This window comes from Zootermopsis nevadensis, unplaced genomic scaffold (genome assembly GCF_977971745.1).
Source record: "Zootermopsis nevadensis isolate Lab colony 2312 unplaced genomic scaffold, Znev_1.0 Znev_ptg000020l, whole genome shotgun sequence".
In the NCBI taxonomy this organism is placed as follows: Eukaryota; Metazoa; Arthropoda; class Insecta; order Blattodea; family Termopsidae; genus Zootermopsis; species Zootermopsis nevadensis.
This window is the reverse complement of record NW_028259152.1, coordinates 14,512,398-14,536,092: the sequence shown is the minus strand read 5'-3', so window position 1 is coordinate 14,536,092 and position 23,695 is coordinate 14,512,398. Positions and strand designations below refer to the sequence as shown.

At 39.7% G+C, this 23,695-nt stretch overlaps 1 protein-coding gene across 1 annotated transcript in view; it reads right to left on the bottom strand.

The window, feature by feature from the left end:
- LOC110828625 (Arginine kinase 1) overlaps positions 1–23,695 on the bottom strand; it is a 105,981-nt gene extending 82,286 nt beyond the window's left edge. Inside the window, exon 1 of the mRNA XM_087351856.1 lies at positions 23,674–23,695. The gene's annotated coding sequence lies outside the window, so the exon portion shown is untranslated. The remainder of the gene's footprint in view (positions 1–23,673) is intronic.

Here is a 23,695-nt window from a genome sequence, read left to right as displayed (position 1 = left end):
ATATATTCTGTCTTTCAAAATTATCTGTACGAAAATAAAAATCCTGGCCCGTCTAAACTATTACTCCTTACCACCGAAAAGTCTTCACCTCATGCGATCCTTACCAGAAAGCCTGGGAACCTTATAACGAATTCAAAGTCTCTCATTTTACGTACACTTCTAGAGACGCCTATATAATTAAAATTGGGTATGCAAATATAGTATTAGAAATATATTATGCTTTAAAAACATTTGAAAATTTGTTATCGTAAATTTTCTGGGATCATTTTACTTTATAGGTTACACCATGGAACAGAATTATTTCTAAAAAGCTACGTAATTTAGCTAACAAGAAACTTTACTCCTTTTATGGAACCCTAAGGTTCATAACTGTCGCGTTTCCATGTCCTGAGCCACGTGAATCCACTCCACAATTTTTCATCTCACTTATTTATATGAGACGTGAACACAAAAGAAATTTACACATTGAAAATGATACAAGAAACAATTGCGGCTTACTTAGGAGTTCGTCTACTCCTACACCAAATGGAGATTCGATATGAGATCGGCGAGTAACATGGCAGATGTCCAGACGATAATCCAAGTCGTCCCAAATTTTGTGCAGTGTTCCTAGTGATGGAAGCTATGGCAGCTGCAATTCGCTGCCTCAACTCTGGCAGAGACCGGGTGGCTTCATGAGAGATGCACGTTCAACAGCTGTTACAGACTTCTTAGCTTCACATTCCGTCTACACAACAATTCTTGATTATACGAGGTGCGATCGGAAAGTTTATAGACTGCGCCTATAAAAACCCTTACACTTATCTCAGGTATTAAATTCATCCATCACCCTCGAAGTAGTTCCACTGGGAGTGAACACAACGATCCCAGCGCCGCTGCCAAGCCTGGAAGCATCCCTGGAAATTTTTCTTTGTCAGCCTGTCAAGCACCATCTGCGATTCTGCCTGAATCTCTTCTATCGTCTCAAATCTCCTTCCCATTAGCTGAATTTTCATCTTTGGGAAGAGGAAGAAGTCACACGGAGCTTAGAAAGGAAGTTGGGGTCGGTTCTTGCAAGATCTTTGAGCTCCTGACAAACGAGAAGTCGATTCTGCTTCTGGTCCTCAGACAGGATGCGTCGCATGTGGAGTTCTTCCTTTAGAATCAGCTGACAGGTCCCATAGCCTATCCCAACAATGTCGCACAAGTCGTTGATGGTACGACGTCGATCTTCGTGAATGGCCTGCCGAATCTTCGTAACCTTTTCGGGCGTTGTGCTCGAAGATGGTCGTCCAGAACGCTCGTCATCATCGACAGAGGTTCGGCCATTTTTAAAACGTGAATGCCACACAAAAGTTTGTGCACGACCCATTGCGGACTCCCCAAATGCTTGCTTTAGCATTTCATAGGTTACCGTAGCCGTTTTGGCGAGTCTTTGGCAAAATTTGATGCACACGCCATTCCGAAATCGCAGGAGGGTCGGTGTAATGCACTACCAAAACGCCCGTAACTAAGAAACAAATGCTAATTCGATGATGCCGGCTGGCACACTGATTCACTATGAATGTAGGCCGCACCCGCTAGCGGCAGAAGCTCGTACTACATCCGTTTCGCCCTCTACTGACACAGTCTTGAAACTTTCCGATCGCACCTCGTAGTTTCAATGCTTATTAAGAATCCATTACAAGTCTCGACCTTAACTGGTCATCATCAGTAAGTGCTCTAAACTAATATATTAACTTCAGCTCTACACCTAGATAGTCCAGTCTACTGAAGACGATAAGCTGCTTAAGACACAGTCCATTACATGTTTGACGTCAACAACAGAAAATTTGTATACAAGTTAGCAATTATATCTATTATTTTCGAATATTTCTAGAGAACCACCTGAAGATGACCTATTAAAACCGAAACATGTAGTGGAGTGTTAACACACAACAGGATATATCCTTAAATCTGTTACAGACCCTTTCTTCGGTAACTGCAGAACATACCGAGTTCTCTGTTGTGGGGTAGCCATTTTAAAAACTAGTGGCATCTAACGGTGGCCCGCAAAACCAACAACCAGAGTAATTCGAAACAGAACATTGAGAGATTCCTATCAGCTATGTAGGTGTGAAGTTCTATGTATGCCGTATAATTTTCTATTCAGCCACGGTGGTCTAGCGGTTAGAACGCTGGCCTTGTAATCCTGGGGTCTCGGGTTCGATTCCCGGCGGTGCCCGAATTTATAACTTGTGTTGGGCAAGGTCGTGGTCTAGGCAACACGAAGTTTTCCTCCGGGGGCTTCCCCGGTTTCTCCGTGGCATCCCATTCACACACAGAAGAAGGCAATGGCAAACCACTTCTGGATCATCTGCCAAGAACGTATATGAACAGGTCCCAGTCCGAGAAAAGGATGGAAGGATCCTGTTCATATGGACCTGTCGTCAGACAGAACACTAAATAAAAAAATAAATATTTTTCTGTGTTTGACTGCACACCAGTCGACAAAACTAGAAAGACTTATCTTATCCATCTTTCTTTGGATCTGACTAGTTATTTATGACGAATTGAATTATATCCAGTCGCGTACCTTTGCTGCTATACTACCAATGTTTTATTTAGCATTTATCCTGTCGTGAGAAATGAAAGCTTCCCTTAAGCTAACTTTCGTATCAGAGCAGATAGGCTTAGAGTATAGCACGATAAATTTAACTGTTGTTTTATAATCGAGTAAAATTTCATTTCTAACCCTAACGGTAGAATAAACATTGACAGGTTTAATAACACGCACATAAGAAATGAAAAATCTACAAAAAAAATTTAGTCAGGATACTTAAAGGAATTAGACTACTTAGGATACCCAGACGAAGAAGATACGATAATGTTACAGTGGATCATAAGAAATGGATGTGATTTGGTCTGTGTTCACCTGGCTGAGTACAGAGACCAGATACGGATTCTGAGAACACAAGGAAACATCTGCGTCCATAAACGAAGACAAAATTTGTTGACTAGCTAAGAACTTATTTATTTGTAGTGTTCTGTCTGACGACAGGTCCATATGAACAGGATCCTTCCATCCTTTTCTCGGACTGGGACCTGTTCATATACGTTCTTGGCAGATGATCCAGAAGTGGTTTGCCATTGCCTTCTTCTGTGTGTGAATGGAGTAATTGTTGGGATGCCACGGAGAAACCGGGGAAGCCCCCGGAGGAAAACTCCGTGATGCCTAGACCACGGCCTTGCCCAACACAAGTTATAAATTCGGGCACAGCCGGGAATCGAACCCGAGACCCCAGTATTACAAGGCCAGCGTTCTAACCGCTAGACCACCGTTGTTGTTAGCTATGTTTTAAAGTTAGTTTTATAAAGTGTTCGAGAAATATGTAAATTTTATTATTTTGTATAACTATAAAATCTGTAAGTTTCAACACCGGTAACTATTGAGTCATTGTGACCAAAAATATATGTAAAAATACCTTACAGTTTGTAACTATATATGGATAAAATCAGCAGCATTAAACAAAAAATACTTTAAACTAGCCACACACTTGTGAAACCAAACAAATTATAGACTGTCGCTAATACGCTACGACAACATTAATATAACAGTGCCCTGACGTACCAAGTACGTTCTAAAGAGATTACGCTGTTTTCTGAATCCATTCATTACGAACGAATGTTTCGACCATCTCATCTGGGTACTTATCACAAATCGTGTTGTATTGTACACTATAATTTTAACGACTTAACACAAGTTACAATGAGACAAACGGTGGCGATATAATGTGAAAGTATTTGGTGAGGAACGTGAAAAAGTGTTGAACTTTGTGATGCTAATGTAATGAAATGTTAAAATTATTGAATATTCTTTACGTACTTATCACTAACTTCCTGTGATATCCTCTCTCATCTCTTTAAGTTCAAACATTCTTCTCAGAAATTTGTTCTTATACAGTATCAATCTATGTTCTTCTCTTAAAGCGGGAGACGAAATTTTACCCCGAAAACTTATTTTCGATTTTAAAGCTGTAAATCACAATTTAGGAGACCACAACTTTAAACTATCACAGCTATAGAAACCTCAAATCCCATTCAGTTATAAAAATATAAACTTCATTACATGACAAGTGCCAGACCATAGAACGCGTAGTACAAGACAATAAACTGAGATTCTGAGCGAAATTGGTACAGTGTAGTGTAATTATATACTTGAAATTTTTATAAAAGTTCATGTTTAAGGAAGACGTGTGAATTCTTCCACCATTCCGTGCTATCGATTCTGTTGTCTGGTGGCTTAGTTGAGTAGACGTGTAGAGCAGAGTTCTACACAAAATACGGATGTTATCTGCTGAGAACCTCCTCTCTCAAGACAAGAACTGGTTTGTCTATTGCTTTGAACATTATCATTTAGAACGTATTTAATGGAACAAGTGTAACAGGGGAAAAGAAAAGATAAAACAGACATTTATATGAATGAGTTTCTTCATCACCTTCCATTACTTATGTTCGGTTTCTTAAAATGAACAAAAACAGGGACCATCCTGTAAGGTTTTAGAATGTAGGATTTGAGGTTTTAAGTCGAGAAGAATGAGATGGGCGGGACATGTAGCGCGCATGGATGGGACAAGAGGTGTGCACCGGGTGTTGGTTGGGAAGCCTGAGGGAAAGAGACCGCTGGGGAGACCTAGACGTAGATGGGAGGATAATGTCAGGCAGGATCTATGGGAGATAGGAGTTGAAGGAGACTGGATTTTGTTGGCATAGGACAGGGTCCGGTGGAGGGCTTTGGTTAATTCGGTGATGAAACTTCGGATTCGGTAAGCCATCTAGTTAGTTAGGATTTGAGGTTTTCACGTAGGTGAGTCTAAAAATTGCTGTGTTCTGGATTGTTGCACAGTGTAGTCTGGTAGACGTTTACCGACGTTTCAGAGTGCCTTCATGCCTCCATCATCAGGATTGTCCAAGGACCTCTGAAACGTCAGACCCCGATGATGGAGGCAGCGTGACCTCTTTAACATCGGTAAACTTCTACCAGACTACACGTCTCAACAACCCAGAAGACAACAATCTTCATGGTTTTAGACACTTTTGCTTTTCAGGGGAATATCGTACGATTTAAAAATATATATAAAAAAAATTGTACGTGTTTCCGTCTCTGATTTTAACGATTTCTTTTAGTTCACAGTAAGAAGAACATGGCGATGTATTTCCTACCGTTTAACAAGGGGCTCCCCTACTTCCGTTGCAGAACTGGGGTAATTACTTTAATTGTGATGTGCGTTGTACGGGTTGTATCAAGCAACTAGCTCTTGCCTTACTGTGCCTCCAAATAAACGAGATGATTGGAAGCGAGGGCGGAGGTCTAAATACTCTAACCAACTTCCGGTGAGAGAAGATTTCTGTCTTCTGGGACGTTGCGCTGTGTAGTCTGGTCGATGTTAACCAACGATTCAGAGGTCATACTGCCTCCGTCTTCAGGGCGATGAGTATGAAGATTTCTGTCTTCTGGGTTGTTGCGCCGTGTAGTCTGGTCGATGTTAACCAACGATTCAGAGGTCATACTGCCTCCGTCATCAGGGCGATTCTTAGTATGAAGATTTCTGTCTTCTGGGTTGTTGTGCTGTGTAGTCTGGTCGATGTTAACCAACGATTCAGAGGTCATACTGCCTCCGTCATCAGGGCGATGAGTATGAAGATTTCTGTCTTCTGGGTTGTTGCGCCGTGTAGTCTGGTCGATGTTAACCAACGATTCAGAGGTCATACTGCCTCCGTCATCAGGGCGATTCTTAGTATGAAGATTTCTGTCTTCTGGGTTGTTGCGCTGTGTAGTCTGGTCGATGTTAACCAACGTTTCAGAGGTCATACTGCCTCCGTCATCAGGGCGATGAAGATTTCTGTCTTCTGGGTTGTTGCGCTGTGTAGTCTGGTCGATGTCCACCAACGTTTCAAAGGTCATACTGCCTCCGTCATCAGGGCGATGAGTATGAAGATTTCTGTCTTCTGGGTTGTTGCGCCGTGTAGTCTGGTCGAAGTTAACCAACGTTTCAGAGGTCATACTGCCTCCATAATTAGGGCGACTACACAGACTACACAACGCAACAACCCAGAATACAGAAATCTTCATACTCACCGCTGCGAAAATCTCAAATCGTACAACTTCCGGTGCATATACGGAGTCATCAAACAACTTGGGGGGGGGGGGGACAGGTCGCCTTCCTCAATCATTCATGACATGTGGGTTAATATAATTCTCGGAATATGTAACATTTCCTACACAGTCACTTTTCCTCAATCTTTGCATTCAATCATAAAATGAACGCATAATATTAATGTCGTGTCTATCTTCTTATGCGGCATTTCGAGCAAAAATAGCATAAAGCAAAAGTAGCAAGGCAAACATTCAGAGAAGCTAATAAACTTACGAAACACGGGCTTTGTTATTTTGCATTACCTACGTCATGGAGCATGAAGTTAATTTATTGCACAAACAAATTTACTGTCGCAATGAAAATCACTTTGTGGGTAAAACTACACACGGATCGTCGTATTCCTTAAAATTTTAACCATATCATTAATTTATTTTCATTGCTTATTTAACGACGCTGGTCAATAGCTCAAATTATATAACGTGCAAATAACATATCGAAAGGCGGCCCAAATCAAAATGCGTTTCAGATAAATGTTGAAGGTCTTAACGACGCCTGCGTTTTCTATTGCGTGACATTATCTTATACGTTTTATGCATTTAGTGAAGTTAATTTGGTCTTTAGGTAAGGTCGGAGTAACAACTAACATGCAGCGACATAAACTTGGATCACCAGTACCAAATGTTATCTGAAGCCGCCCGTTTGGTTTGATACGAATCACAGCCTTCTCATTGTGAGTCTATTTCTCCTCCTCCTCCTCCTCATTCTTCTTCTCCTTCTTCCTCTTCTCCTTCTCCTTCTTCCTCTTCTTCTCCTCCTCCTCCTCATTCTTCTTCTCCTTCTTCCTCTTCTTCTTCTCCTTCTTCCTCTTCTCCTCCTCCTCCTCATTCTTCTTCTCCTTCTTCCTCTTCTCCTTCTTCCTCTTCTTCTCCTCCTCCTCCTCATTCTTCTTCTCCTTCTTCCTCTTCTTCTTCTCCCTCTTCCTCTTCTCCTCCTCCTCCTCCTCCTCATTCTTCTTCTCCTTCTTCCTCTTCTTCTTCTCCTTCTTCCTCTTCTTCTCCTCCTCCTCCTCCTCCTCATTCTTCTTCTCCTTCTTCCTCTTCTCCTTCTCCTTCTTCCTCTTCTTCTCCTCCTCCTCCTCATTCTTCTTCTCCTTCTTCCTCTTCTTCTTCTCCTTCTTCCTCTTCTCCTCCTCCTCCTCATTCTTCTTCTCCTTCTTCCTCTTCTCCTTCTTCCTCTTCTTCTCCTCCTCCTCCTCATTCTTCTTCTCCTTCTTCCTCTTCTTCTTCTCCCTCTTCCTCTTCTCCTCCTCCTCCTCATTCTTCTTCTCCTTCTTCCTCTTCTTCTTCTCCTTCTCCCTCTTCCTCTTCTCCTCCTCCTCCTCATTCTTCTTCTCCTTCTTCCTCTTCTTCTTCTCCTTCTTCCTCTTCTTCTTCTCCTTCTTCCTCTTCTCCTCCTCCTCCTCATTCTTCTTCTCCTTCCTCTTCTCCTTCTTCCTCTTCTTCTCCTCCTCCTCCTCATTCTTCTTCTCCTTCTTCCTCTTCTTCTTCTCCCTCTTCCTCTTCTCCTCCTCCTCCTCATTCTTCTTCTCCTTCTTCCTCTTCTTCTTCTCCTTCTTCCTCTTCTTCTCCTCCTCCTCCTCCTCCTCATTCTTCTTCTCCTTCTTCTTTCTTGGCTCTACAACCGAGTAGTGGGTCTTCGCCACCTTCGTTTTGGAGGTTTTCCTAATCTTTTGAAGTATACATTTATGAGTAGTGAGCGACCAGCCCACTGCCTCTGCACAATTTCTACTCAATCCCGATTTGACTGCCAGAGCCATCTAGCAGTTAATCAGAAGCCTTGGGAGAGAAATGGCCTCTGAATTTTGCTTACGAAACTCGTATCATCCTCGTAAGATTCTTTTACAAGTCGTAAATCTACGACATGGGACCGTGTACTTCCCTTCCAAAGTAATTTGTGCTACGAATTCTTATCAGCCTTATAAATCCATCGACCTCGGCCGGGTTTGAACCCGCGAACCTTGGGTCCAGTGGCGACCACTAGTCAACCGAGGGCTACGAGTCTATTACATTCCGGTAGAAATAATACAGCACGGAGCACGCACTCTATTAAACAGATGACCGGATTGAACCGGCTTAGCGCAAGATAGTGAAACCGGTGACATACCGCTTCTGATTCGGCGAGCAGACGAATGGTTCTGACCTTGGTGCCTTGTTACTTCTGCCTTTCAGGACATTTGTGTCCTATTTGACCGATTAACTGTTAAAGAAATGAACCAATATGACAATGTTGGCTTAGGCAAAACTAGATATACATCGTCACGATGATAGCATTTTAAGGAAGACACTAAATAATATATATAACATATATATGTAGCTTTAAATGATTGGATGATTAATGCATTAGAAACGATATTGAAGTGGTTGTGGCCTGATTTAAATTACTGTCCTACATTTGCCTGGAGGGACTGAAAAACATCACGAAAAATTTTAATCAGGACAGCCGGTATCCGGGCTCGAAAATCGAAGTTGCTCTATGTGGACTCGTACGTAGGACCAACGTTCAGAAGAAACATGTCTCCATCTTCAGGCTAAACATCAACCCTGAAGACGGAGATATTTTGTTTCATCGATATGTTGGCATCTACCTAAATCATCGATATCTTTAGAACAACAAATTCCACATGTTCAAACAGAAAATATGAACTTCGTTCATGTGTTCTCCTCCGAACTCCAGACATTATATCATCGGCTTTGTTTCCTAGTAGAATGAAGTGACAACCACGTGTTAAGTGAAGCTATAGTCCTGCGATTAACACAATTAGAAGAGATCTTATTTTACGTCACACAAACCATCATGAGCGAGGATCGGTTTCACGGTTACAAAAAGATACAGAATTCCCCTGCAACTATGACTCCAAAAATTTACACCGCAGAGATTTTATTAAATTTCTCGAGCTCATCTAAGGATGTAGGAGACTCGTCCACAAAGTAAGTTTCCCTGGGGCCGTTTACAGAAACAAAACACAATTTCATGGAAATATTTATTGCAACAGATACAGCAAGTGTCCAGCTATTTTTCAACGTATTCGCCACCGGAATTGAGACATTTATCATACCGTGGGACCAACTTTTGAATACCTGTGTCGTAGAAGTCTGCCGCCTGGGATTGGAACCACTGTGTGACAACCATCTCCGCCTCTCTGTCATTCTCAAAACGCTGACGCTGACCGGACAGGAATTTCTTGAGGTGTAGGAAAAGATGGAAATCACTGGGAGCGAGGTCCGGGCTGTAGGGTGAATGATTAAACACCTCCCAGCTGAACTCCTGCAGGAGACTCGCTGTCCGTCGAGCGGTGTGCGGCCTAGCGTTATCACTGACCGCACTTCACAGTCGGCGGGAGCTGGAATAAGAACCTCCATCTTCAACAGCTGCAACGATGCTACTGTGAGAACGCGGGAAGTACCGTTAGTGCATGCGCCATGCTACGTCATTGCTCTATCACGTACGCACAGTCGCTTCGCGCAATATAAGGTTTGCTAGCTGTGGGACGAGTGGGAAACTTACTTAGTGGACGCGCCTCGTACTTACGAAATCGTTGGTATTTGGGCAGGAACTAAGAGACATTTCTTTTTTAAGCTGTGCATCGCAAATATTCATCCCTCTCTTCTTGATGATATCAAACAATGCACTAATAATTACGAATAGTCTGTCTTTTATACGTACAATTAAACTAATTTCCGTAATTGTATTATTTGAGTACAAATCTTGAGTTTTCTTTCAACTTATTTCCCATTAAGCCGAATCTAAATAGCCAAAATTGTTATTCATGTACCAGTACATTTCACATTCTCTATAAACTTTTAATGAAAACGCGGTAAGTTATTCTGTACAGTTACCGGACTACGGCCTGGACAACCGAGGTTCGATTTCCGGCGAGGGCAGACATTTTTTCTCGCCACCACGTCCAGACCGCATGTTGGTTCCGCCTAGACTACCCATTGGCACCAGGAGACTGTTTCAATGTGAGTAAACTGACCGGGGAGTGAAATTGGCCACTCACCTCCATCTACAACCAAGATTAAGAATGTATGGAGTAGCATCTCCGCGCCCCCATCTGTCTTCATAACGTGGTGCCTCATTAATCATCAGGGTTAACTTCTATAAAACTTTATATATCAAGTATTAAAAATATATTAAAATTAGCCGTCAATCACAATATAATATTATTAAAAGATTAAAATATCATTTTACGTTCCCTATCGAGTACTCGATTTACATGTGGAACATACACGACATGTTTCTGCTATATATAGCCATCATCAGGTTACCAGCCATGATCCAATACAGTACAGTACATCTCCGATCTCTCATAAACCTGATACGATATTACTTCTTGGTCCATATACAAAACATTGACATCAATACGAAATACGAAATACAAACATATTAGTGACCTGTGATACCACAACGAATGAAGAAACAATATAAAGGACTAGAACATCATAAGAAAAATGAAGACTAAAAATCATTAAAAATCAGTAAAAAATCAGTAATTCAGTGAAAAGTTTTAATACATAACACCTGATGATGGCTATATATAGCAGAAACATGTCGTGTATGTTCCACATGTAAATCGAGTACTCGATAGGGAACGTAAAATGATATTTTAATACTTTTAATAATATTATATTGTGATTGACGGCTAATTTTAATATATTTTAATACTATATAAATCACAATATGACGCATCTACAATATCTTATATTTTATATATCAACTTATAAGGTAGTATTTAATATTTTATACAAATAAAATTATGTATCTTTGTTTCTCTTATTATTACCATAGCAACGGGATACATTTCCATAGACGTGATGTTAAAAGAGACTTGTAACGTTGTTGAATAATATGTCTTAGAATTACCAAATCGTTATTTTTAATCACAGTAAATATGATGCTTATTTCCTGTATGCATTGACATTATCATAAAACAAGATTTTCTCCTTTCATTACATTTCTACTAGCCATGTGCCAACAGTCTTACTGTAGAGGAGTTCAAAAAAAATTTAAAATTTTATTGTCAATCTTTCTTGCACCAAAGCTTATTACAGGCCTGATCATCCGACACTTAGGTCCGTCGTTGAATATTAAAAAAAAATACGTGATCGCTAAACCCAAGAATGTTTTTGTCTTTACAGTAACACGAACCCAGGACACTTCTTTCAAAGACTGTGGCGTTTGGTAATGCAGTCTCCCTGCCGAAACAAACAATGCCGTTCGGGCGACGGGTGATGGAAACAGCAACGACCTCCGAAACGTCGGTAAACATCTATCAGACTACACAGAGCAACAACCCAGAAGACAGCCATCTTGAGACTCGACGCTGTGAAAACCTCGAATCCTACTTAATGTAGTTCTTATATATCTTCTTCTGTCATCATTAGTTTCCTATGTGTAGAATATATCTTCACTGGGATTCGAACTCAGAACAGTTTAATCGGGTTTGTTATCTCTATTCCGTTAAGATCCTAGTAGAAGCAAATAATGTTTTTTATCTATGCTCTAACGTTTTAAGTTTCTAAGGTATAGAAAACATTTTCACCTAAACTCGAACCCAGAATCGATTTCTGGGGTTGTGGCCTTTGTTCCCTGTAAAAACCTCATAGAAAAAAAAAACATATTTGACTTTGAACCCGTTATTTTATCGTGCTCAGTTTTTGAGCTACAATAATTGCCCTCACAGGGACTCGAACATAAGACACTTTTCCGGAGTTCTGACCTTTACGAAATCCCTTTCCAATCTCAAGGAATACGAATCACAAGTTTGGGTGCAAATCGTCTCATCCGATCTCGAGTAATTTCAGTTTAAATGCAATGTTTTATTAATCGTAAAAACAAGCCGAGTTAAACATAGCATTTACTGATTCTTTCAAAACCTCTGCAATATACAGAGTGATCGAGAAGTCACGCAAGCCATATTACAATGTTTATCGATTGTTGTAATTCGATACAACTAGACTCGATTACTAAACAAACAATATCGTTATGACTACAAGAACCGATGGAGATAAAGTCAAGTTGATTCTGGACAATGAACACCTTCTGTTTATGTCTGTCTGCCTCTTCTAGAGAATTTATTTTTCACGTTTTGTATTTATAAAAGTTTACATCTTGTTTAAACCCTTAGAGCGCTGTACATAAGGACTGAAACACAAGAAGGATTTCTCTTGTCAAAGATTCAAAAATCTGATTAAATATTGATAAATTCTTCTCGAAAACAGTACCAAAATTGTATCTCATTTGATGAGGAGTATTTCTTCAGATACCTGGTAGTTAAACTTTCTTTTTCTTCCAAGATTAGCAAATATGATATTTCTTCAATGCGTTATACGAGGTGCGATCGGAAAGTTTCAAGACTGTGTCAATAGAGGGCGAACCGGATGTAGTACGAGCTTCTGCCGCTAGCGGGTGCGGCCTACATTCATAGTGAATCAGTGTGCCAACCGGCATCATCGAATTAGCATTTGTTTCTTAGTTACGGGCGTTTTGGTAGTGCATTACAACGACCCTCCTGCTATTTCGGAATGGCGGATTTTCATGAACAAATCAAATTTTGCCAAAGACTCGCCAAAACGGCTACGGAAACCTATGAAATGCTAAAGCAAGCATTTGGGGAGTCCGCAATGGGTCGTGCACAAACTTTTGTGTGGCATTCACGTTTTAAAAATGGCCGAACCTCTGTCGATGATGACGAGCGTTCTGGACGACCATCTTCGAGCACAACGCCCGAAAATGTTACGAAGATTCGGCAGGCCATTCACGAAGATCGACGTCGTACCATCAACGACTTGTGCGACATTGTTGGGATAGGCTATGGGACCTGTCAGCTGATTCTAAAGGAAGAACTCCACATGCGACGCATCCTGTCTGAGGACCAGAAGCAGAATCGACTTCTCGTTTGTCAGGAGCTCAAAGATCTTGCAAGAACCGACCCCAACTTCCTTTCTAAGCTCCGTGTGACTTCTTCCTCTTCCCAAAGATGAAAATTCAGCTAAAGGGAAGGAGATTTGAGACGATAGAAGAGATTCAGGCAGAATCGCAGATGGTGCTTGACAGGCTGACAAAGAAAGATTTCCAGGGATGCTTCCAGGCTTGGCAGCAGCGCTGGGATCGTTGTGTTCACTTCCAGGGGAACTACTTCGAGGGTGATGGATGGATTTAATGCCTGAGATAAGTGTACGGGTTTTTATACGCGCAGTCTGGAAACCTTTCGATCGCACCTCGTACACCCCCTGTTTATTTTCGTCACACACGTCTTATTATATCGTATTCTGTTTTTTTACATTTTAGCAAAGTGTTAATATTATTTTATGTGTGCAGGAACTCGTAAAACTTCAATGTATTCCATCTCTCAGTATTTACCAATCTCGCCAAACTTTCCATGAATTTGTCTCGTGTTTGTTTAGCGTAGTTTCATTATTCATTTCCACACAGACCATCCAGACCAACATATTGACACAGAGGTCATGAAAATAACACAATTAATGAACCTCACGAAATGTAAATATACATTCTACATCAGGGAAATGGAAATTACTCTGCATTCAGCCTTTCTGATTCATTATTCATAACACTTCTACCATTTGAGGTTATATCAAATAACCTGCGGTTTTGAAGCAGTCTAATGTGTCCTCTTTCAATTTAAGACCCAGTTAACCGATAATTTTTGGAAATTTGGTATAGACGTTAAGTCACTGGATGCCACCCCAACCGCGTACTTATTAATTTTCCATTGGTCTAGCGGTTAGAAGGCTGGCCTTGTAATCCTGGGGTCTCGGGTTCGATTCCCGGCGGTGCCCGAATTTATAACTTGTGTTGGGCAAGGCCGTGGTCTAGGCAACACGGAGTTTTCCTCCGGGGGCTTCCCCGGTTTCTCCGTGGCATCCCATTCACACACAGAAGAAGGCAATGGCAAACCACTTCTGGATCATCTGCCAAGAACGTATATGAACAGGTCCCAGTCCGAGAAAAAGATGGAAGGATTCTGTTCATATTGACCTGTCGGCAGACAGAACACTACAAAATAAAAAAAATAATCGTAATAACACCTGGGCAATTTCAAACTGATACCAGAACTCTTCCTAATATATTTAACAAAATCAAGATTTTTCCTCCGTTGTAAGGAAAATGCCAGGGTATAATTCGAAAGGAGCACGGCCCGCCCTCCCCAATCATGGAGGACAAAAGCTGAAGTCATCCCCCCCATGTAGAAGAAGCCTTCAGCCAAAGCGATCCAGCCCCTCCTGGGTTCAAACCCAAGGGAACCATCAAACCAAATTTCTTTTCACGAAGGACAAGATTCTTGACGGGATAATCTCTCATCAGCAGCAACAGACCCTAGTTTGAATAGTCAAGGTTTCTGCCGAGACAATACCCCCGTTAGCGTAAACACACCCCCATTATAATTTACCATTTTAAGCAAAGCGTTTCGTAAACTGGAATCGTGTTACCTAAAAGACGATGTCTTGCGATTGGGCAGGACTTAGGCCTTAGTTAACTTTTTGGTTGGTTGGTTGGTTCAAAGCACAGCAGGCTAAAACGTTCGTGATCCCAAACGACACTAAGAAGGCACCATTAACTATCAACAACTACAAAAAGGATAGAACATCTACAATTGAAAACTATTATTTAGTGTTCTGTCTGACGACAGGTCCATATGAACAGGATCCTTCCACCCTTTTCTCGGACTGGGACCTGTTCATATACGTTCTTGGCAGATGATCCAGAAGTGGTTTGCCATTGCCTTCTTCTGTGTGTGAATGGAGTAATTGTTGGGATGCCACGGAGAAACCGGGGAAGCCCCCGGAGGAAAACTCCGTGTTGCCTAGATCACGGCCTTGCCCAACACAAGTTATAAATTCGGGCACCGCCGGGAATCGAACCCGAGACCCCCAGGATTTCCACTTAAGTGTAATTGAGATAACACAAACTATAGCAGCATGATTGTGAATAATTATGACGATGACGTAATATAATCTGTTTTTTCTTTGAGTGTTTTGACTTTGTCTATCGTCTAAGAGAATTATTAAACATCAGCGCTCGAACTACGTTACTAACGTTGACAAAATTAAATTCAGTCCACAAATATTGATTTTTACTTATTTACGAAATGTTAAATGTATCTTCTCTTGGTTATTTGCATAGAACTTCATATATGACAGTTCTATTAGGCTTACAGTGTAAAAGTGTTATCAAGTATTTTGTGGACCTAAATTAACTGTTGAACATCGGGTTAACTTTCGATTTATTTTAAATGATTTAGTACACGACTTTAGTACAGATGTGTGAATTTTGTGTGAACGGAGGAATGTATAAGCTGGCAAACGTTCCCTTAGACAGCTCACATAAACAACAAACACATTTCTCGACACCCCCAAATCCTTAACCCAGACCTTGCTGCTCCTTGGGATTAAAAATACCACAAAGCAAACTCAAGGGTTCCCGGGCCGCTTTATTTCGGGAGCTGACAGGAGTCTGTTAGGGAAGGGGGTATTTTCAATACCGTGCCTCTAAATAGACTCTCACGAGACCATAGAATTCCTTATACAACGGAACTCATTTGTGCATCTCATGTGTCTATTGAAAAAAATTCGAAGCCACGCCTTGAAGACACGACCGAACGGTCATGGTACAACAACTAACTAAATCCATAGAATCTAGAAAATTTACGTCGTTGTTAAGCAGTTACATTCAAAATTTTCGAAACGATGGATCCTGTCACTTTTTACAATTCGGATAGTACCATGTGCAAAGGTAAAGAAAGACTGATCCGTACTAAATCTGCAATACAAACTCCATGGCAAACAGTTTTTCTTAGAAAAATTAAATTAAATTAAACTTCTTGAAAAATTACATTGAATTAAATTAAATTAAATTTCTTGAAAAATTACATTAAAGTAAATTAAATTAAATTTCTTGAAAAATTACATTAAAGTAAATTAAATTAAATTTCTTGAAAAATTACATAAAATTAAATTAAATTAAATTAAATTTCTTGAAAAATTACATTGAATTAAAATAAATTAAATTTCTTGAAAAATTACATTGAATTAAATTAAATTAAATGTCTTGAAAAATTACATTACATTAAATTAAATTTCTTGAAACATTACATTAAATTAAATTAAATTTCTTGAAAAATTACATTAAATTAAATTTCTTGAAAAATTACATTGAATTGAATTAAATTAAATTAAATTTCTTGAAAAATTAAATTAAATTAAATTTCTTGAAAAATTACATTAAATTAAATTTCTTGAAAAATTACATTAAATTAAATTTTTCATCTGGTCAAGAAATTCTACGCTTCAAGGTTTATCAACGCGATTACAAAAGTCTGTTTTCATATCCTTTCTTGAGCCAGTTTAATCTAAACCACATTATTCTTCTTTCTCTAAACATTTTAATAACCTGATTGTCCTCAGACTTGTTACTGCAGCGAAATAAACACAGAAAAGACAAAGTACGTGAACATGTCTCGGCAACAGAATTCAGAACAGAACCAGAATATAAAGAAAATGTGACAAAATTCAAGTACTTGGGGACGACACTAACAAGTCAGAATGACATTCATGACGAAATAAAGAGCAGGGTTAATTCAGGGAATGCTTTTATGTTATTCAGTTCAAAATATATTTTTCTCGCGTCTCTAAACATTACAGTATACAAAAGATTAATTTTTGTGTCGTATGGGTCCGAAACTTGGTCTCCCACTTTGTAGGAAGAATATATAAATTGAGAGTTTTTGAAAACAGAGTGTTGAGGAGGATATTTGAATCTAAAAGGGAGGAAAACGGATCATGGAGAAAACTGCATGTTTATGAGCTTCACGGTCTGTAAAACCTCATCTGATATTGTTAGGGTGATTAAATCGACGAGGATGTGCTGGGCAAGACATGCTGCACGCATTGAAAGTGGGAGGGGAGGGGTATATAAGGTATTAGTTGGGAGACCTGAAGGGAGGAGACCGCAGGGAAGACGAAGGCGTAGGTCGGAGGATAACGTTATGATGGACAGGGAAACAGGAATCGATGGAGATAACTGGATGCAGCTGGCTCAGGATAGAGTACAGTAGCGGGCTTTTGTGAACACTATTATGAACCTTCGGGCTCCATAAATAAAGTGGGCTATTATGTGACAAGTCGAAAAAAACAATCGACTTTTCAAAGAATTTCCTGCTCCATAGAGTGAGTGACATAGTTCATTTATGTTCGTAAAAAATGTCTGCTAGGTGTACTAGCCTCTAAAGCCACACAGCGTGAAACAGAAATGAGGAAAGCAGGAAATGGTCATCAATGAATAACAAAAAATAACTACCGAAATTCTGTGTCGAACCTTCGTTTGTAGCAGCAGCGTTGTGTAACTGATACGAGTACTTATTTTGTCACGAAGTTCTCTGAAAACTCTTTAATACAGTGGTCTTGAACTTCGTCTGACATCGCTTCGTTGCCCTTCGAAATCTCTCTTCTCACAGCAAGAGCAGTGGCTAATGCAGTCGCTGTCACCAGGCTGAATGTTTCAAGGTCACAGCAAAATCATAGTGTTCAGCGGAGCCCAGGGGTGTAAACACAGCTCCAAACTCGCAACAGTATAGGCCTACTGGTGACTTGGGGGGTGAGGGGGTGTTTGAAGTTCTTCCGTGGCCTTGAAGCATGCATTCTGGTGTAATGGATTTAATATATACAATAAATCCCATGGTGCACCACCTGTGAAAATATTAACACGTTCTTCCAACTAAGGTCTTGTTCAGCCATGTACATGTCAATGAGATTGCAAATATCTTCTCTGGTTGTTTGCGTAGGCAGAGGTTTGCACACGAATCAACTTTATTTGTCCTGCACGAAAAGTAGAAAGACCGGCGAAGTTGGTAGTTTTATCAACTCGCATATGAAAACCCTGACTTCTACGTTACAGCCTACGTCCTCGATTATCCTCGAATTCGAAAGTGAAATTTGTTTAACCTTCACAAAGCAAACGTGGAACTACGTCACTTGCGAAGAATCAGATTTGATTTTCGACAGCCATTTGGGTTTAACTGCATTAAGTAGTATAACACCTCGCTTTGTATAAAGCTTCACACACATTTTCATGTTTACCTTTAATGTTTAATACTGCATCGTGGACTAAAGGCATTTTGCAAGGCCGAAGACAGAGACAGTAAGATTTTTCTCCTAGACACCTTCCTCTGACTGATACAGTCTTTTTGCCCTCAACATACGCTCGGGTTCACTACTCAGAAGAACAGAACAAAAAAAAAATTCCCCTCTGTTACGATCGTATAAAACATGGGTAGCAACATGATGATGTAGAAAACTACATAAGTAAGTTTTAATACTTTGTACCCTTCACAAAATATTTACGAAATGATGCGATCAAGGAAGCCGGGATGGGCGTGGCGTGAAACACGCACACAATATTTTAGATTATTTACATAATTGAATGAAATGATACCACTTGCGAGACATAGGTGGAGATAAATATTATTAACATGGATATACTAAATAAACTAGGTTTGAGGCCATGGAAGTAGCTCATTGTAGGGCCCAATTCAGAGGTCTTTTAGACACGATAATAAACATTCGGCTTCCATACAAGACGGCATATTCCTTGACCAACTAAGCGACTATTGGCTTTTTAAGAACAACTCTGAATCGTAGATTTCGCGTGCAGCATTTTAAGGTTATAACATTGAAATATATCGACTGAACCAACGTTGACTACGAGGCCCGTATCATGATTTTACTTCCTACCACCGCAGCGCTGCTATCCATGTAACATCAGCTAGAAAACACCAGTCCCTGGAATTTACTAGCAAATCTCTAATATTACAATCGATACTAAGGGAGTATAAATTTTACAGTCTGTGGTTTATTTATGTCTAGGATGGCATTTCGTCGGTATTAGTGTATACGAGAGCAGTACGTTTTCTCGTTGGATGTGCTACTAATGTTGTCCAGTCAAATGAATCCGAAAGTAGACTGCACAACGTCCTGATGAATCGTAAACAAAATACTGACAAAATACGCTCCGTTAAACGATGCTAGTCACACAAGTCAAATCAATTCAAAGCCGTGTTCACAAAGTCTGACAGGCGTTGGGCCCAAAATATAAATCTCCCAAAGTTCTTGAAACTAATGACTGTTTATAAAAATTACCAACAAGTAAGAAAGCGTACAGACTGAAAGGCATCTGTGTGTTGAAACCACACATTGCTTCAAATCGTCATCATGGCGGTGGGTGAGGAACGTAGCGATCCCTGAAACGTTTGTGAACTTCTACCAGATTACACGGCGCCACAACCAGGAAGACAGCCATCTTTAAACTCACCGCCGTGGAACCTCAAATCCTACTGTGCGTGACAGTAGTTGTATTGATTGCTTTTTGATGCATTATCAATTGAAAATATGAGAAATATGTAAAAGTTTACCTGTTCTGAATGTATTGTTGCCAACATGAACGTCAGGCCTGTTGCTGTTTACTAGTTGTATCCTGTGATGTGTGTTGCTTGTTGGATGCACTGTTCCCTTCTGTGGGCTGTTTGCTTCGCGCTATACGTACTGTAGGTGTGGGTATGTTATTCTCCCGCTTTAACTCTTTTGATTCTTTCCACGTGACATAGAGTCGTGACATTCGTGGTCATGACATCGAATTCCACGATTTATGCTACTATGGAAACTCGACGTTCCTATGCCTTGACACTGAGATCATCGTCGTGATTTTAACGTCACGCGATCAAACCGAGTTTGATTTTGGTGGAATTTCTTACTGTAGTGACTTTTCCACAGTGAAACTTAAGTCTCGCTTTGTCGTGACGTTGGTGGGAGTACCAGACAGCGTTTCGCTTTCTCGGGTTTTGTTTCGTGTGTGGGGAAAGAACTTCATTAATTTTTAGTGGAGTATTAAAAATATCCATGTGTATGGGACAAAGTTCATCCGGACTTCAAAGACAGGCTTGATAGGAGCGAATACCACCTCGCTTGAGAAATCCGTTTTCTATCGACAAACGTCACGACATGATTAAATATGAAAAATAGCCACACTCGCAAATGTCGCACCGAACATCGTAATCAAATTTTTTAACATTCCCGCTTTGTACTCGGGAGGTTCCGGGTTCAAATCTCGGCTTTCCTGAGTGGGGTTTTTCGTAGTTTTGTTCAGTCCCTCGAGGAAAATGCCTGGAGATTACCTTAAATGAGGCCACAACCGCTTCCTTCCACATCCTTTCCAATTCATTACTTACTATCATCGTCTCATTCGACGAGTTTGAGCTACTTAAAAATCGTCTTTAAATAAACTATAAATAAATGTCACATGGAAGCCTTCCTTATGTCTAGAGCCAAGTGGAATAAATTTGACAGTTTGTGCTCCTATTAGTTTATCCTATTTTTATATAAATAAATATAATGTTCTTTAATATTTATGTATATATAAGATTTTATATGATGTTATGGAATTTCAAATTACTTACATATGTTTTCACAGGTTAGGTTACGTTAAGTTAGGTTAGGTTAGGTTACGCTGACCAACAATAATGGGGTTAATACCAACATGACGTAGAAAATAAAGCCCTGTTCATTAATAAATGTCTACGTATATTTGTAATAATGGAAGAGAATTCATTTTTCGATACTCGTGATCATTTATTTTCTAATAACTGTCCCATAGTTATTTAAAAATAAGTATAATGTTATTAGAATTGTCAATATATTATTTTATTTTGAAGAACAATTTCTAATGCCTTTAAAATTCAAAAGTATAAAGTTATGGCCGTAAACCTGTCGCACTGCCTCTGTATGCTGAATGTCTCTTGTAAAATTCCTTCTGGTCTGAATATGTTTGACATTTTAATAGTTTAAACCAAAAACTATTGACTTTTCGACATCAAAAATTGTGCATAATTAAGGTAAATTTTCGATACGATTTCTTTTAATAAATGCTAGCATGTATCAACTTAATTCTGATGAAGTTCTGTAATGGTATTTGGAGATACAAAGAGAAGACAATATTATATAAGGAGAAACAACACAAGAATAAATAAAAGGAGAAACTGCTTTTTAGAGGACCCGAGAGTTCATTGTTGTTTAAAAGAGCTCGCCGTTGAGCTATAATGGCCAGCTTAATTTAGTATAGTCTGAGATATCCGTGGCAATAATAGCATCTGATCTACGCGTAAGTCTCACAAGTTTTTATGTTCTCTGATACAAATTTTGTTCGCGTTCATTTGCCCCATTCTCACTGTCTCGACATCGAAATTGATATATGTCATTTCTGAAACAAATCTGACATTTGGTTTGTTTATAAAAATATTAATTATAGCTCATTCAGACTATGTAACCTAAAACATCATAATTTACCTGCGGGTAACGGACAAAAATTGTAACATGAGTAATACCCGCAAATTTATTTATGGTTGCAACCACTTTATTAACGAGATATGGCAACGCAGTCTAGCGACGAGGCATCGACCCGACACGCAGCGCCGCCACTCCGTCCGTGGGAATAAATGACGATCACCTTACAGTACCTTACAAGCAACCACCCTAGACAGTCAGGGGCCACCTATTTACATTATTTAATGAAAAATTGTCTCAAGTAACACTCGTACGGCGACAGATCAAGTGGTTTATACATGATGGAGCTAGCGATCTTCACATTTGCCGATTTGTGGGGCCTACCCGAAAGAGCAAACACGTGGGACGAACTTTGATGTTTGATTCAAGTGGTTGCTACAGCAATATGACACATACCTGGAATTTATCAGGAATTATTAGAGTCGCAGGGCTAACGGACAGCATTTTAAGAAACTTTCATAAACTGCGTAAATATTAAGACGCTGTTATGTTTAAATATAATAAATAAACACACTCCCAAAACACAACGTTCTTCGCTAACAAAGTGTCCATATATTTACAGGGACATTATGGCAACAACATATTGTATGAAATTTAAATAAAAGTATTCCCTTTCATGTAGGATTTGAGGTTTTCACGGCAGCGAGTCTGAAGATGGCTGTCTTCTGGGTTGTTGCGCCGTGTAGTTTGGTAGAATTTTACCGACGTTTCAGAGGTCCTTGCTGCCTCCAACTCTGAAACGTCGGTAAACTTCTACCAGACTACACGGAGTAACAACCCAGAAGATAGCCATCTTAATTCCCTTTCATGTTCTCCGCCGGTGTTTAAAATACATGTTTACAGATGGAATAACTTAAAATATACCATTTTGATACATGTAGGGGCTCCTTTAGACTCCAGATACATTTAACGACCACCTGTCTGACTTCTTGAACTACTCTACAGATTGCCCCGGAATTATTCGCTTATAAAAAAACATTGCGTACAAATTACTGAAATGAGAAAAAAACAAAACATGAACGAAAGCAGGGGATTTTGTTTACTTCGGTTGGCTGCAGTGCAGAAACATGGCGGCGACAATCTAACATGAGGAAAGTGCGTGAGTTTACAGTGACGACAAAATGCACTCGGGTCGGCTGAGCCCAAAATTCAGGTTCGCACCGGAATTTCAAGACTTTTTGAACGCAACATCTGGCGGGAACTCATGTGGCCGGGGACTTCCGGTAACACGATCCCACCACTCACACCATATAATTTCTACCTGTTGGGTTATGTAAAATATTTTTTTACGGGGCCAACTCATTGCGGCTGTATTTTATTCAGTCATTCCAACATGCGTAACAATATGGCAATAAATAACTAAGTATTTTTGTAAGATTCCTCTTTTAACCATCGTAAAATTGTATGTCTCATGCATAAATCCTACTGTCAGACTGTTCTGTAAAACAAATAACATTTCTCATACTAAATTCGAAAGCTATAAAATTCGAGATAAGATAACAAAACAGATATTATTTCAATGCGACAGAAACAAACAATTCCAGAACTCAGTACCCACAATTCACCAATTTGTCATCATTCTGATGAAAGAGTTAGTAAACTTGTCTTCAACATCGGTTAATATCTACCAGACATTTCTCGAAAAAATTAAATATGTTATTATCTTGAAAGTTTCAGGCCGATGAGAGCAAAAATAATGTAGACTTGATCAAACTGTCGAGACAATTCATAATTAAATAACAGTGAAGGAAAAATTACACACAGAATTAGTATTATTATAAATATTTATCATATTTTACAATAATAACAACCAAACAAAGAATATGGCGTTCAGTTAAATTACGAATTGTCTGTACCAAATGATATGTACGTCACATAGTATTAAAAGATTTACTAAGGGGTTTAACAAATTCTGATAACGACCGAAGTGTTTGTAGACAATGTAACATGTTCAAACCGGTTTCTGTGCACCACGTTTCCAACCTCCCTTCCCCAAGCCAAGAGTCACGCAGAAATAGATCCTGCAGTATTTGGTACATCTAAAAATAATAGGTTCCGCCAACTTTTTAGGTTAGGATGCCATAGCACGCAACAACACACTGAACCAGAATCATTTTACAAACAATTATTTTCGTACTAATACTTACCCAATCTTCCTCCACGCTAAAA